The following is a 13,498-nucleotide window of genomic DNA, read 5'->3' on the forward strand; positions in this document are numbered from 1 at the left end:
GCTGAGGTTGCGTGCGTGGTTGGCGGGGGTGGGTGCAGGGCCTAGCGTGGTGGGCCACCATGAGGGGTCCCAGGTGTTTTTGTGTGGGCCAAAGAGGATTATTTTGGTTTTGCTTGAGTTGAGTTTCAGGTGATTGGCTGTCATATATATATCACTTTTGTCAATATGTGTGTGGTTTCCCTGGGGGGAAAAGGGTCCGACTTGTCTAGTGGCAGTTTTAGTGCCATAAAGAAGCGCAGAAGGTTTATATGCCTACTGCAAAGAGCAAATCTGTATTTTATGTAAATAGCTGAGTACATTAGCAAAGTCTATGGAGAGATGAAAGGCACTTTTGCTGGGTGGTAATGAGGGAATCCGAGGAGGAGGGAGTGGGAGCACCAATAATGATTGTTGGACTGGGCGCAGGAGGTGCTAAAGACTGTGACGAATGGTATGTGACAAGGTGTTTTTTGAGTGTCTTGAAAGTACGTGCTGATTGAGGGAAGAAGCGCAGGTAAGGTGGCCTCTACTGTTGCACGTATCTCACACACCATCGATTTTGTGACTGTCTACGTAGGCTAGTGTTTTAGAGCAACAGTTTAGCCAATAGCAGAGATGGCATCTTGATGGATGACTGCTGCCTACACTCGGGTTATAGAGGACCGCTCTGACATAGGATCAGAGACTGAGACATCAGATACTGAGACAGCATCTGAGGGATAGGACAATGGCGCAGACTCTGGGAGTGATTTTTCAGTCAGAGGAGTCCCATTCGATAACTCCTCTTCCAGTACATTATGAGGGAGGTGATGAGGACAGTCCTGCTGTCCCTTTGCAAGCTGTTTGTGCAACTGGGTAATAGTGGGTTAGGCCAACCCAGAGAGCAGGTGAATGCGGCGGCAAGCAGAGAGAGAGTGCTCTCTTGGGAGCTCCCCAATTTAGTTCAGCCCCAAATTCCACCACCCAAATCATATTGTGGAGACATCAAAATTATCCATGGCAAAACAAACTGGTTTTGTAAGGCAGGCACCTGTGTTTTTGGTCCTGGATTCGGCGGCCATATAGAGAAACACACTAAACCCAAACATTTCTGGAAACTAGACATTCGGGGGAGTCCACAGAGGTGTGACTTGTGTGGCTTCCCCAAAGTTTTCTTACCCAGAATACCCTGCAAAGCTGAAATGTTGAAAAAAAACTCAATTTTTCTCGCATTTCTGTCACACAAACTACAGGAATATGCTGGGATCCACAATATTCCTACCACCCAGTGACTCCTCACCTGTCCTGATAAAAACACTACCCCACTTGAGTGCCTACACCTAGTGTCTGTGTCAGGAATGGATCACCCCAGGGTCAACAGCTGCCTCACGTAAGGACCAACATTGACCGTTGTGTGATCTATTCCTGTCGCAGGCACCAGGCCTAACCACACAAGTGAGGTATCATTTTTATCGGGAGGCTTGGGGGAACGCTGGGTGGAAGGAAATTTGTGGCTCCTCTCAGATTCCAGAACTTTCTGTCACCGAAATGTGAGGAAAACTTGTTTTTTTAGCCACTTTTTGAGGTTTGCAAAGGATTCTGGGTAACAGAACCTGGTCCGAGCCCCGCGAGTCACCCCTCCTTGGATTCCCCTAGGTCTCTAGTTTTCAGAAATGCACAGGTTTGGTAGGTTTCCCTAGGTGCCGGCTGAGCTAGAGGCCAAAATCTACAGGTAGGCACTTTGCAAAAAACAGCTCTGTTTTCTGTGATGTGTCCACGTTGTGTTTTGGGGCATTTCCTGTCGCGGGCGCTAGGCCTACCCACACAAGTGAGGTATCATTTTTATCGGGAGACTTGGGGGGACGCTGGGTGGAAGGAAATTTGAGGCTCCTCTCAGATTCCAAAACTTTCTGTCACCGAAATGTGAGGAAAACTTGTTTTTTTAGCCACTTTTTGAGGTTTGCAAAGGATTCTGGGTAACAGAACCTGGTCAGAGCCCCGCGAGTCACCCCATCTTGGATTCCCCTAGGTCTCTAGTTTTCAAAAATGTACAGGTTTGGTAGGTTTCCCTAGGTGCCGGCTGAGCTAGAGGCCAAAATCTACAGGTAGGCACTTTGCAAAAAACAGCTCTGTTTTCTGTGATGTGTCCACGTTGTGTTTTGGGGCATTTCCTGTCGCGGGCGCTAGGCCTACCCACACAAGTGAGGTATCATTTTTATCGGGAGACTTGGGGGGACGCTGGGTGGAAGGAAATTTGAGGCTCCTCTCAGATTCCAAAACTTTCTGTCACCGAAATGTGAGGAAAACTTGTTTTTTTAGCCACTTTTTGAGGTTTGCAAAGGATTCTGGGTAACAGAACCTGGTCAGAGCCCCGCGAGTCACCCCATCTTGGATTCCCCTAGGTCTCTAGTTTTCAAAAATGTACAGGTTTGGTAGGTTTCCCTATGTGCCGGCTGAGTTAGAGGCCATAATCTACAGGTAGGCACTTTGCAAAAAAACAGCTCTGTATTTTGTGAAAAAATGGGATGTGTCCACGTTGTGTTTTGGGGCATTTCCTGTCGCGGGCACTAGGCCTACCCACACAAGTGAGGTATCATTTTTATCGGGAGACTTGGGGGAACATAGAATAGCAAAACAAGTGTTATTGCCCCTTATCTTTCTCTACATTTTTTCCTTCCAAATATAAGAGAGTGTGTAAAAAAGACGTCTATTTGAGAAATGCCCTGCAATTCACATGCTAGTATGGGCACCTCGGAATTCAAAGATGTGCAAATAACCACTGCTCCTCAAAACCTTATCTTGATCCCATTTTGGAAATGCAAAGGTTTTCTTGATACCTCTTTTTCACTCCTCATATTTCAGCAAATGAATTGCTGTATACCCAGTATAGAATGAAAACCAACTGCAGGGTGCACCTCATTTATTGGCTCTGGGTACCTAGGGTTCTTGATGAACCTATAAGCCCTTTATATCCCCGCAACCAGAAGAGTCCAGCAGACAAAACGGTATATTGCTTTCAGAAATCTGACATCGCAGGAAAAAGTTACAGAGTAAAACATAAAGAAAAATGGCTGTTGTTTTCAGCTCAATTTCAATATTTTTTTATTTCAGCTGTTATTTTCTGTAGGAAAACCTTGTAGGATCTACACAAATGACCCCTTGCTGAATTCAGAATTTTGTCTAGTTTTCAGAAATGTTTAGCTTTCCGGGATCCAGCATTGGTTTCACACCCATTCCTGTCACTTACTGGAAGGAGGTTGAAAGCACCAAAAATAGTAAAAATGGGGTATGTCCCAGTAAAATGCCAAATTTGTGTTGGAAAATGTGGTTTTCTGATTCAAGTCTGCCCGTTCCTGAAAGGTGGGAAGATAGTGATTTCAGCACCAGAAACCCTTTGTTGATGGCATTTTCAGGGAAAAAAACACAAGCCTTCTTCGGCGGCCCTTTTTTCCCATTTTTTTGGAAAAAACTAAATTTTCACTGTATTTTGGCTATTTTCTTGGTCTCCTCCAGGGTAAACCACAACTCTGGGTACCATTAGAATCCCTAGGATGTTGGAAAAAAAGGACGCAAATTTGGCGTGGTTAGCTTATGTGGACAAAAAGTTATGAAGCCCTAAGCGCGAACTACCCCAAATAGCCAAAAAAGGGCTCAGCACTGGGGGGGAAAAGGCCCAGCAGCTAAGGGGCTAATAAATACCTTTGAAATATGTGCACTGCAGCCGCTTCTAAACCCTTTGCAGGCAACCAACCCCAGCTCATGAGCTGTAGCTACAGTCCATGATGAAAACAGTCAGGTAAGGTGCTGAAATCCTGGCTTTGTCATGCTTTTACTGTGATAAACCACAATTCAAGAGGGCATTCCAACTGTAATATCATAAATTTCGAAGCCAGCTCTTGGAGTAGAGTTGTCCCACTCCCTAGTTTGATGACCAATTCGCTTATTCAATTTATGTTTCTGCTTTGCATTCTGGGACTTGTAGTTTTATTTTTCTGACACGATACAAGCTATGAATACAAAGCAGGAACCGGACTAGATGAACTACACACGTTTGAGTCCGTGAAACTTGAATGGTGTGTGCATGTATTAATAAAACTAACCTTGAGGAGAGCTTTCAGTTTGTTATGCTGTACAGTGATCAATATTTTATAACTAATACTTCAGTTCAATATTCCAGAAGGCCTACTAGCCCTTTAGTTATATGCAGGGCCACTGGAATTATGTGGCAGAAAGGACCAAAATATGCAGCAGGGCTGACCAATTATTGTGTCAAAACAAGTCCAGTTATGCATTTTCAATGCCAATAGCTCCAACTCAAGGAAATACGAGATCTATTGCATTGCAAATGCTTATTTAGCTTCTGAGGTCCGTCTGAAGTCAGTGCTCTGAATCCAGTCTCGTCTTACCAGAGTTTTATGAATGCAAAGCTCACCTGAGCATTAACTGCTCTATTAAAACAGACACCAGCCTCACTGAGCACTATAATGGGAGATGGGAAATTCAGGGCCAAATGTAGTCTGCAGTTTCCAGAGACCGCTCTCAAACTCAGTTGCTGCCCCTTGAGAGCTTCGGATGCGGCCTTTGGAGGAGGAGGTGTTGTACAGCCAGGGCCACTCTGCAGGCTTCTTGAGATCGGTCTGTCTCCTCTGCTCTCGGAGATCCCATGAGGGTAAAAGCAGCTCCGTTCTGCTAATCCCTTCCCCGACTTTCCAGCGGCATCAGAGGTAGACCAGCTCTCCGAGTCACTCTTGGTTACCCAACGAGTCCATTTCATTTTTGCAACTCCTTCTATCCCACTCCACCCCAAGCTACCACACCCCAATTTACCCCACTCAATCTACCCCAGTCTATACCACCCCAATCTATAACACTCCATTCTAAACCTCTCCAATCCACTTTAATCTGCTATACGCAGGTTAAAGTGGATTGGAGTCTTCGAATGTACACCAAATGTGAAAAGATAAAAACAAGGTTTAAAGCGATGTTTACAGAAAATGAGCACTCAGAGGGATACAGTAAACAGGGAATGCTCTAGCAGATGGACGAACTCAAACTGGGCAGCCTAAAGCAAATAAAGCCAGCAAATAGAAAGCAAGCAGATGTGAGTCACAAACCTCAGGTCAGCAATGGGCAGAATACATTCCCAGGAAAGCTTTCAGAATGCCCACAAGAAGTCATTAACAAACCTGGCAACTGTGCCGTCTTGTAGGCTTTGAAGGGTGTGTGGCATAGTAAAACTTAGCTAAAATCGCAAGAGGCTGAACAAGGACAACAGTAAAAAAACACCCAAGAACTACACAGATAGCTCAAAGGAGTGACGTGCCTGCTGCAGAGAGCTTCGTGCAACTTACTGGTGAAACCTGGTGGTGCATTTAGCTCTTCATCATTTTGAGAACGATAAAATCAGTGCTGGGTTATGTTAAGGCCAGCGGCTGAATGAGCATGGTGCTATATAAGCCTTGGAATAAATCTGGCAAGGTGATCAATCTCTAACGTGACACCTTAAGCTGTTATTGGCCACTTAGCCAACATTTGGCACCCTGGGACTTTTCTAAGAGAGAGACACTGTGGCTGTTATAATTATCGAATGTATTGGTGCTCAATGTATTTACCTCAAAAGGATGAAACGTTCAGTTTATTTAGACCTACCAGTGAAGCAGAAGTAAATCGGAACTTAAAAACAAAACAACAACAAAAAACAGACAAAAAAAGAAAAAGAAACTACTGTAAATATGCGTAGTAAGTGATTGTAATGCATGGTTGTTTTGGTGATTGTGTGCACAATAACAGCAACCTTCTTCCCTCCGTTCTTAATCATGCCAGTGAAGCTGCCCCGACGCTGCAGCAGGACATTTCTCGAGGACCGTCACCTTTTTCTAGGTAACATAATGTCCTTTTCATGAGAATTCAGAGAGGGCAGCTGGTGGGTTGGAGAGCAAAATCGGTGCACTAGGAAGAAGGGAAGAGCAAGAGGTGGGAGGGAATAACGCAAGAGTGTGGCGAGTGGGTGGCCGAAGTGGGTGTTCAGTGATGTGGCGCACACTGATGCATACAAGTCTTGCTTTAGAGTAAGACCATTATCTTTCCCGCAACCATTCTGGGGGACTGTAAACTGACAGCCCAAGACTTTGTGCTGCAGTGGGTTGGGCTTGGCTCGCTGTTCTGCTGGATAAAGTAAACAAAACCTGTTGCCCGTAGCCCCCCAAAAAGTCGCTAGCGCGGTAGAAATAATGCATCCCTGCTGTAGTCGTCACTCAAGCAGTTTGGGGAGCCTGGTCCAGTTCAATAGATCTCAAGAACGTTCAGCACGTTCTTCCAAATGACATCCCTGTTTTGCAGCCTTTCTCCATCTTCCGTCTTGTTAGCCATTCACCCACAGGGCTCCCAAACGGATTCCCATATTCATGCAGTCAAGCATAGCCTAATCCATTCAGAGCAAACGTGGCATCCATGCCCACGCATAGATGAGGCACAGAACCCAGGTCAAAGGAAGTGGCACACCTTTTTAACCAGGAGATGGCAAGTAGGCAAAACTAAGACGAAAAGTAGCTAGTCCATCAGCCTGCTGCTTCTACTATAAACTTTTACTACCACAGCGGCCAGTCATTTTCTACCCCTTGAGAAAAGGAAGTGTGCACACGGGGTGCCCCTCCAGGCCATAGAGCAATGGGCAAGTCTCATTTCACTCTGCTTCAGATTCGCAGCATGCATCCCTGCGCACTAATGCGGAAACCCTAAGTACACGGGGACTCATTGTAAAGGGAACTTACGCAAACGTTGCACGCTTGACCGAGCCATGCAGTAAACATGCGCTGCCCAGCCTTCTATACACAACGTTTCACTTTTCCTCAACACAACCCGAAACGTGCAGCCCTAATCATATAGAAAACTGAGGATGCAAACCCCAACAGTAATGTATAGAATTGCACATCCTCTCTTCAATAAACTCAGTCCAATTCCATCACAGTTTGTATGGGTCCCTTAAACGTATTTGTGCTCTCAATGTGTGTGTCTTCTCAAGCATCCACCTCTTCTAATAGCCCAGTCATCATTTTCTCTTGCAGACTACCTGCCTTTTTCTACTGTCTTTTCAAACGAAGCCTTTTTGATGACATTCAATTTATTAACGTGCTGTACAAAAATCACCACCAATGTTATTTTTCATGCTCCTTCGTGCAATCGTGCTTCAATTACATTGCCTGGACCAATATCTCTCCCTTGCTTCTTTATTATATGAATTATTTCTCTTCTATCTTCGGTATCTTGTCCATATCTTTGAGGCTGTCAAACTTCACTATCAATGGACTTAACACAAAAAAGTTGTCATCCAGTGACATCATCCTGTGGACTCTTACGAACACTCAGCATTTCGTCAATCACTTCATTAACATCGAACACTTGCCTACAGGAACTTTTAAAGTTATTCATATGCTCTACCTGGCCGTCTGCCTGTGGATAATACTATCCTATACCAAATGTCATAGACTTTAATTTCTTCCAATAATAAAAACGAACCATCATCAATCACAATTTTAGCTGCTTAGCCCCTCTTTCCTAAAAATATCTCAACAAATGTATAGATTCAACTATAGATTAGGAGCTAGATCTGCAAATGTGAAGTATCTTTTAAGAATGAGTCTCACTAAACAGCTTGATGCTCGGAATGTATAATGAGTTCATGGTATCATTAGATACAGAGACTTGTAACAATTTGTTGGAAAGATTTAGTTGTGTATAAAAAATTCTAAGTTATAAAAAAAAATGTATTCTGGATAGATCTCTCAAAACCTCACCGGTACCAGTTATAATAGACACATCAGCAAAACACACTTTCAAATGGCAAATCAAACACTGGTCCGATAACAGCTAGATAAAGCCCTTTCCCACACTTTACATGCAGGCTCACATCAGTCAAAAGGTGGTTTAAGACAGTCAATCTTCTTTCACCATTTACGAAATCTACACAGCTCTTCACCCGCTCATCCACCTGTCTATCCATTCCAGGCTACTAGTAGGACTCTCTTTATCTTCACTTGGTCAGAGCTTTTCCAAAATGCCCACTGTAGGTCATGCCACATAAAAAAAAACATTCTGCATACCAGAAGGTGGAACAGAGTTCTTTCCGCCAGATGGTATACCTGTCTCGAGTGACAACTCTACTCCAGCCACAAAGAAGAAAGGTGCATTACAGGCGGATACCCTTTACTGATGGCCAACCTTCCTCTATATAATCCTCAAACCTATTCTACTCCAGTCCCACGTCAATCCACACATTTTGTTTTGTGCAGTGTCACTTTTTCTTCACCAGCACGTGATGAATACTGGCAATAGACTTTCACAGTTCCACATAGTAAAATAATTTCCACTGGTCCATAAGGTTTTGTAAAGAGAGACTCCATCCAGACACCGAATACTGTTCCCACTAGAATTTCTGGGAGCAGGCAGAGCCTGACCAGATAAGTCCCTCTCCGTACCTATCCCTTCATAAGTGAAGCTTGGAACGTATTGTGCCTTCACCTAAGGCTGTGCGTCAGAGTCTCTGGTGAGGAAGACATGACTCCATGCAGCCTGAGAATGGCACCTCTCATAGTCCATGAACTGACAGTATACTGGGGCCACTATAAATAGGTGATTTTGCAGCTGCAGCTTTTTCCCCTTGTTACTGAAAATATAGAAAGAGAGGGCCCATTTTTGCTAATGCATGAGTTGGGAGGAAAACGTGCAGAGTCGTATATGCTCAGAGAGGAATACAGGCCCCGAGTGCTCATGGCATCCAAGTAAAAGGTACAGGAGACAGAGAAGAGAGACAAAGGCATAGTTATCCACAAAGCAGCTACACGTAGAAAGGCCTAGAAGCTTGTATCATAACTCGATAATATAGTCACAGGAAAGGCACGCATTTCAAATCCACGCTAATGAGGAAAGGGAGTTTCTGGACAGGAGCATAATAAGCTTTGATGCTTGAAGGTCAGCAGCTGTGTGAGGGAGGCTAGACAGTTGGGGGCGTTCCAAGTCCGGAGTTAGAAAAGGAGGAAATACAGACAGCCTTAGAACGTGAGATAAAAGGTATTGCTGTTTATTAGTAAATGTGCACGTGACAGATATGTAACCTTCACTTTTCTGCAAATGTGTAATTAGATGCTTTCTCATTAGAAATGCGTCTTTATGCTGACGTAAGCAGTGATACAATGTACCACATGAGCGCTTAAATCAAAATGCATGACAAGTGATAAGATGCATTCAAGGTAGCAAAAGTATATAAAAAGGGCTGCTTGAGTTGATGAATTTGAGAGCAGTTTCAGACTTAGAGCTGTGCTGTCCTCCCGGCCGTTATTCATAAATGCTCATATTAATTGCCAAACTGAATCCTGTCGTTCTTTATTCGTGACCTGCCAACAACACCCTTAATTATGAATTTGCCACATAATCCATCATTTGCAGATTATAACCAAAACAAAAGTAGTTTTTAGCACAAACGATGAAAAGTTAGTAAAAGTGTGCTACTGTACAGCGGAGAGCCCTTCACAAAGATTGACTGGTCACCTTGCGTTGCTCTTTGCTGTATTTAGTGGTACTAATGTGGTGAAACCTTTGCCCAGACAATGTTGTATACAAATGACAAAATAATGAAGTTATAATTTGCCTTTTCTTGGTGCATAATTTAGTCAACTCTGTTGCATAATTTGGTTTTCCTTTGTTGCCTAATTCCAGTGGTCCTGCAGAATACTCACAAGCTGAGACTAAGAGTACTGCGTCTGTCCACGGCGGCTCTAAGGCCATAAATACAATGCCAAAGTGCCTAAAGTCTTCAGTTAATAGACAGTTCCATGTAACCAAGAAACATAAAAAAATAGTTTCCAAGCAAAGATGCATTACTCACAAATATTATAATTATTTAATGCTGTTTTTGAGGATTAATAATCTGAAAGCAGCGATCTGCTGTTGTACATGCCATCAAGCTCAACCAGTCCTTTACACACCTTGGATCCCGGTACCTGCAATCCAGCAATTAATACGCAAAAAGTGTAGTCTTTGATTCACATGTACCAGAATGTGAATGTCTATATAAACAAAACTGCTAGGACAGGGTGGAAGCGTAATGTATGCGATTTCCCTTAGCAAACCAACCACCTCACATAGTGTCATGTGTCACACACTATTAGCTCCACTCAAAAGGACACCCAGAGAGGAATCGATATCATGCTGTGGGGAGGGAGATGGGCAGCTTGAAAACACTGCACAGTAATGTTTTTTCAGCTGTTTTTGGAGGCTCTGAGTAGCCAACGTCAATTAAGCAGTATGAAAACGCTATGAACATTGGCTGCATCAGAATATGCAAGGTTTTTTTTTTTTTTTCCCTGTTTTCTTTTTGGAGTAGGAGGGTAATCGAGGGAGAACTAGGCAAAAGTGCCTCTTGCAGAAGCAGTCCTTTTCAGCCCCCCTTCCCCCCCAACCCGGTGAAATTCTATTAAGTTGGCACTTTTATTGTACAAGTATGTACCCATGCACCTTTCTGTAATGTCATTGAGGGGTCAATGTCTAGTAACGTCACTGGGTGAAAGGTTAAGCGTGCATGGATGTACCCGTTATAAGCAGGGCTCCTGTTTTATGGTATTTTTTTTTTACATTCCTATTTTTATTAATCCATATTTACTTTTTTGTCATCTTGAAAGTATTTATCCAAATTTTGTTTTGAAAATAAATGGAGCTGTAAAATGGTATATGTCCACATTTCATACCTGTGCACTCATACATGGATGCATGTCACGTTTTACCACATTAAGCAGCCACACATAAGAAAACAGTGCACCTACAGGTGCATAAAATTGTTATAGTACAAATGTATGCTAACCTATGCCTGTACATAGAGAATTCTCATCCTGTTTTTTGTTTTTTTTTCTAACTCCCCATGCTGTTTATCTGTGCAGCGTTTGCCTGGAATTCAAGAAGGACAACATGGAGTTTTTCACAAGAAGCTCAATTTTCAGTATTTTGCCTCTTTTGAAAATAAACACAGACAGGAAACACATTGGTTTCTGTAACACAATCAGTAAAATGGATCACTGGGAGCCAGCAGTATGACGTCCTCCCTTTCATTCCTCGAACGGGTGACATTAATCACCTGGTACAGCGCTCGCTGTCCGTTCAACACCAGTCCTTTGCACCCGATTTCGGAGCGGTGCCAGCCATAACTAACAATTCAGGAGGGGGAAGCCAGTCAGCTGTCTCCTAAACTCGTTCACCGCTTCTCAATAACATATTGCTTACTGAAATTATAGGTTAAAAATACCTTTTGTAAAGGAGGCAATTAATGTCTCTGTGCGACGCAAGTGTACCAGTCCCCTCCCTGGACTTGAAGCAGCGCTCCGGGTCCCTTATTCTTCCCAGCGCCTTCGATGTTTTCAAACAGCCCGGGCAGCACTTGCTTGTGTGTCGACATCACTTCCGGCGCCATTTAAAAATCAACCTTGCCATGGCAACAGAACGCAAGTGCCGTGGTTGTGGTGTTCTCGCGTTCGTCGTAGAGCTAGCGTTTCTTCCTACTGGTGCGCATGCGCGGAGTCCATCTGACGTGCATGCGCGGAGTCCATCTGACGCGCATGCGTACAATCTAAGCAGCGCTCTTGAGCATGTTGATACGAAAAGAAAAGCGAAAGCGTAGTTGTGTTTTTTTGTGTACAGCTCGTCTCAATAGTGTCGTGAATTGAACCACTCGTGGTTAGGTGAAATGGGGGAAGAGGGCGTAAGGACAGTGCGTTCACGTCTCTTAAGACGCTCTTACTCGTGGAGAGGGGAGTTGGGCATAGTTGCGAAGGTTCCAATGTGCTTGTTTGTTGCTTGTGCATGTTTTGCAGTGTGCGTTTAGTGGCACCTTTTGTGTAACACAGTTTTTTTTTTGCGAGCAGAAAAAGGCCACACCCGTGAGATAAGGTACATTTCACATTTTATCACCTTATGTGCTCTATTATGATTTACAAATGGCCGTGCAAACAACAGTTGCCCTGGACTGCATATACAAGGTCACTCACCCGCGTCGCTTTCCTAACATGGACATCCGCCTTAAGCTCTGTGACTTTTTTGCTCATTCTACATTTGAGAAGGGATTGACAGAGTGTAGTGGGATAGTATGAGTAAGCTTGTGAGAGGTCACTTTAGTTTACGGTGCAGGCTGATGAGAGTTGCTCGAATTCTATGTCAGGACTGGAGGCGAGGATTATGCACAATCTTTCTTCACTTTTTATTAATAGCAGGTTCAAAGTTCAACAAAGAAAACTACAATGCCCATGAGACCTATTCCCATGGCAACCAATGTCCAATCACACTGCCATCCGACTGCTTGTATAAATATCCCCAGGCGGTGACGTTCTTCCTCTTTCTTCACTGCTCTCTGATTCAGATAAGTCCCCTTCTCTGTCTCTCAGTTGTAGAGTTGCAAAGGATTGTCTTTTGACGGTTTACTGTTAATATATATAGTTTGCCTATTGTATTGATCGCACGCGCATGCGTTGCTGCTAGTTTTTTCAGCCCGAGCGCAATCGATATTTGATACCAGTCGGGTCCACCAGAGGGCGCTCTTTTGCACGCTCTGGTGTTCACAAGCGTTTCTCCTCAGCGATTCGAGTCACGTTTGCGCTCGGTCGCCTTTGGAAAACGCGTTTGGGCTAAAAGTGAGTCCCTGCTCACTTTAAGCCTTGCCAATCCCCGCAGACACCACGTGGCGGTGTATTTTTACTCGGGGCCCTTATTTAACGTGCGTCTCGTGCGTTGAGGCCCTTGCCTTCAGGGCACATTTTCCATTCCGGCAGGAGTGCAGGGGGGCTGCCCTGTAAAGCGAAGGGCGTTTTTTCCTGCAATTTAACTCTCTGTGCCCTCATGCAGACTTCACATGAGCATGATGCTTCCCCCGCCCTGTCCCCGGAGGAGGGTTCATCTCAGAGGGCCCTGGCCCCTGAGGTGGAACTCCTGCTGACACTGGCCATTAGTAGGGCCTTGGGCCCCTTAAAGGACAGCGTGGCCAGGCTCTCAGATCATGTGTTCAAGGGGACAGGATTGACTGGGGTGACGGGGACTGAACTACAGGGAGAGGCAGTCCCCAAGAAATGTCACAAGCGTGTCGCGGGGCACCTGGAGGGCTTCGGTAGTCTGGCTGAAGCCTTCCGTAAGAGTGCGCGCTCGCTAAAGCAACCTCCCTTCCGGGAGGGTTCCGAACCCAGAGAGACCTGTGAAGTGGTTCACACCAGATCGGACCCAGATCAGGGTTCCCCTAAGCGGGTCGTGAGGGACACAAACGGGGATTCTTTCTCCGAGGAAGATCAGGAAGCGGGGCGGCCTTGGCGCCCGTCCTCTAATTTGTCAGACCCGCCTGGAACTGAGGACTCAGATTCGGAAATGTTCCAACCTGAGGATTTATATCACCCCCGCTATTCGGAGTGGCACCCGGACAAGAAAGTGGCGGATTATGTGGCCAGCAAAATCCGCCAGCCTCTGGAGAAAGAGGTTCGGGCCAGGTTACGGGCAGAATGCCTGCGCCCGACTCTGC

General features: G+C 44.8%; 1 protein-coding gene across 1 annotated transcript in view; it reads right to left on the reverse strand.

Moving 5' to 3' along the window:
* Positions 1–11,447, reverse strand: part of CENPA (centromere protein A) — a 215,198-nt gene extending 203,751 nt beyond the window's left edge. Inside the window, exon 1 of the mRNA XM_069237251.1 lies at positions 11,249–11,447. The gene's annotated coding sequence lies outside the window, so the exon portion shown is untranslated. The remainder of the gene's footprint in view (positions 1–11,248) is intronic.
* Positions 11,448–13,498: the final 2,051 nt, after the last annotated feature.

Source organism: Pleurodeles waltl, chromosome 6 (genome assembly GCF_031143425.1).
Source record: "Pleurodeles waltl isolate 20211129_DDA chromosome 6, aPleWal1.hap1.20221129, whole genome shotgun sequence".
In the NCBI taxonomy this organism is placed as follows: Eukaryota; Metazoa; Chordata; class Amphibia; order Caudata; family Salamandridae; genus Pleurodeles; species Pleurodeles waltl.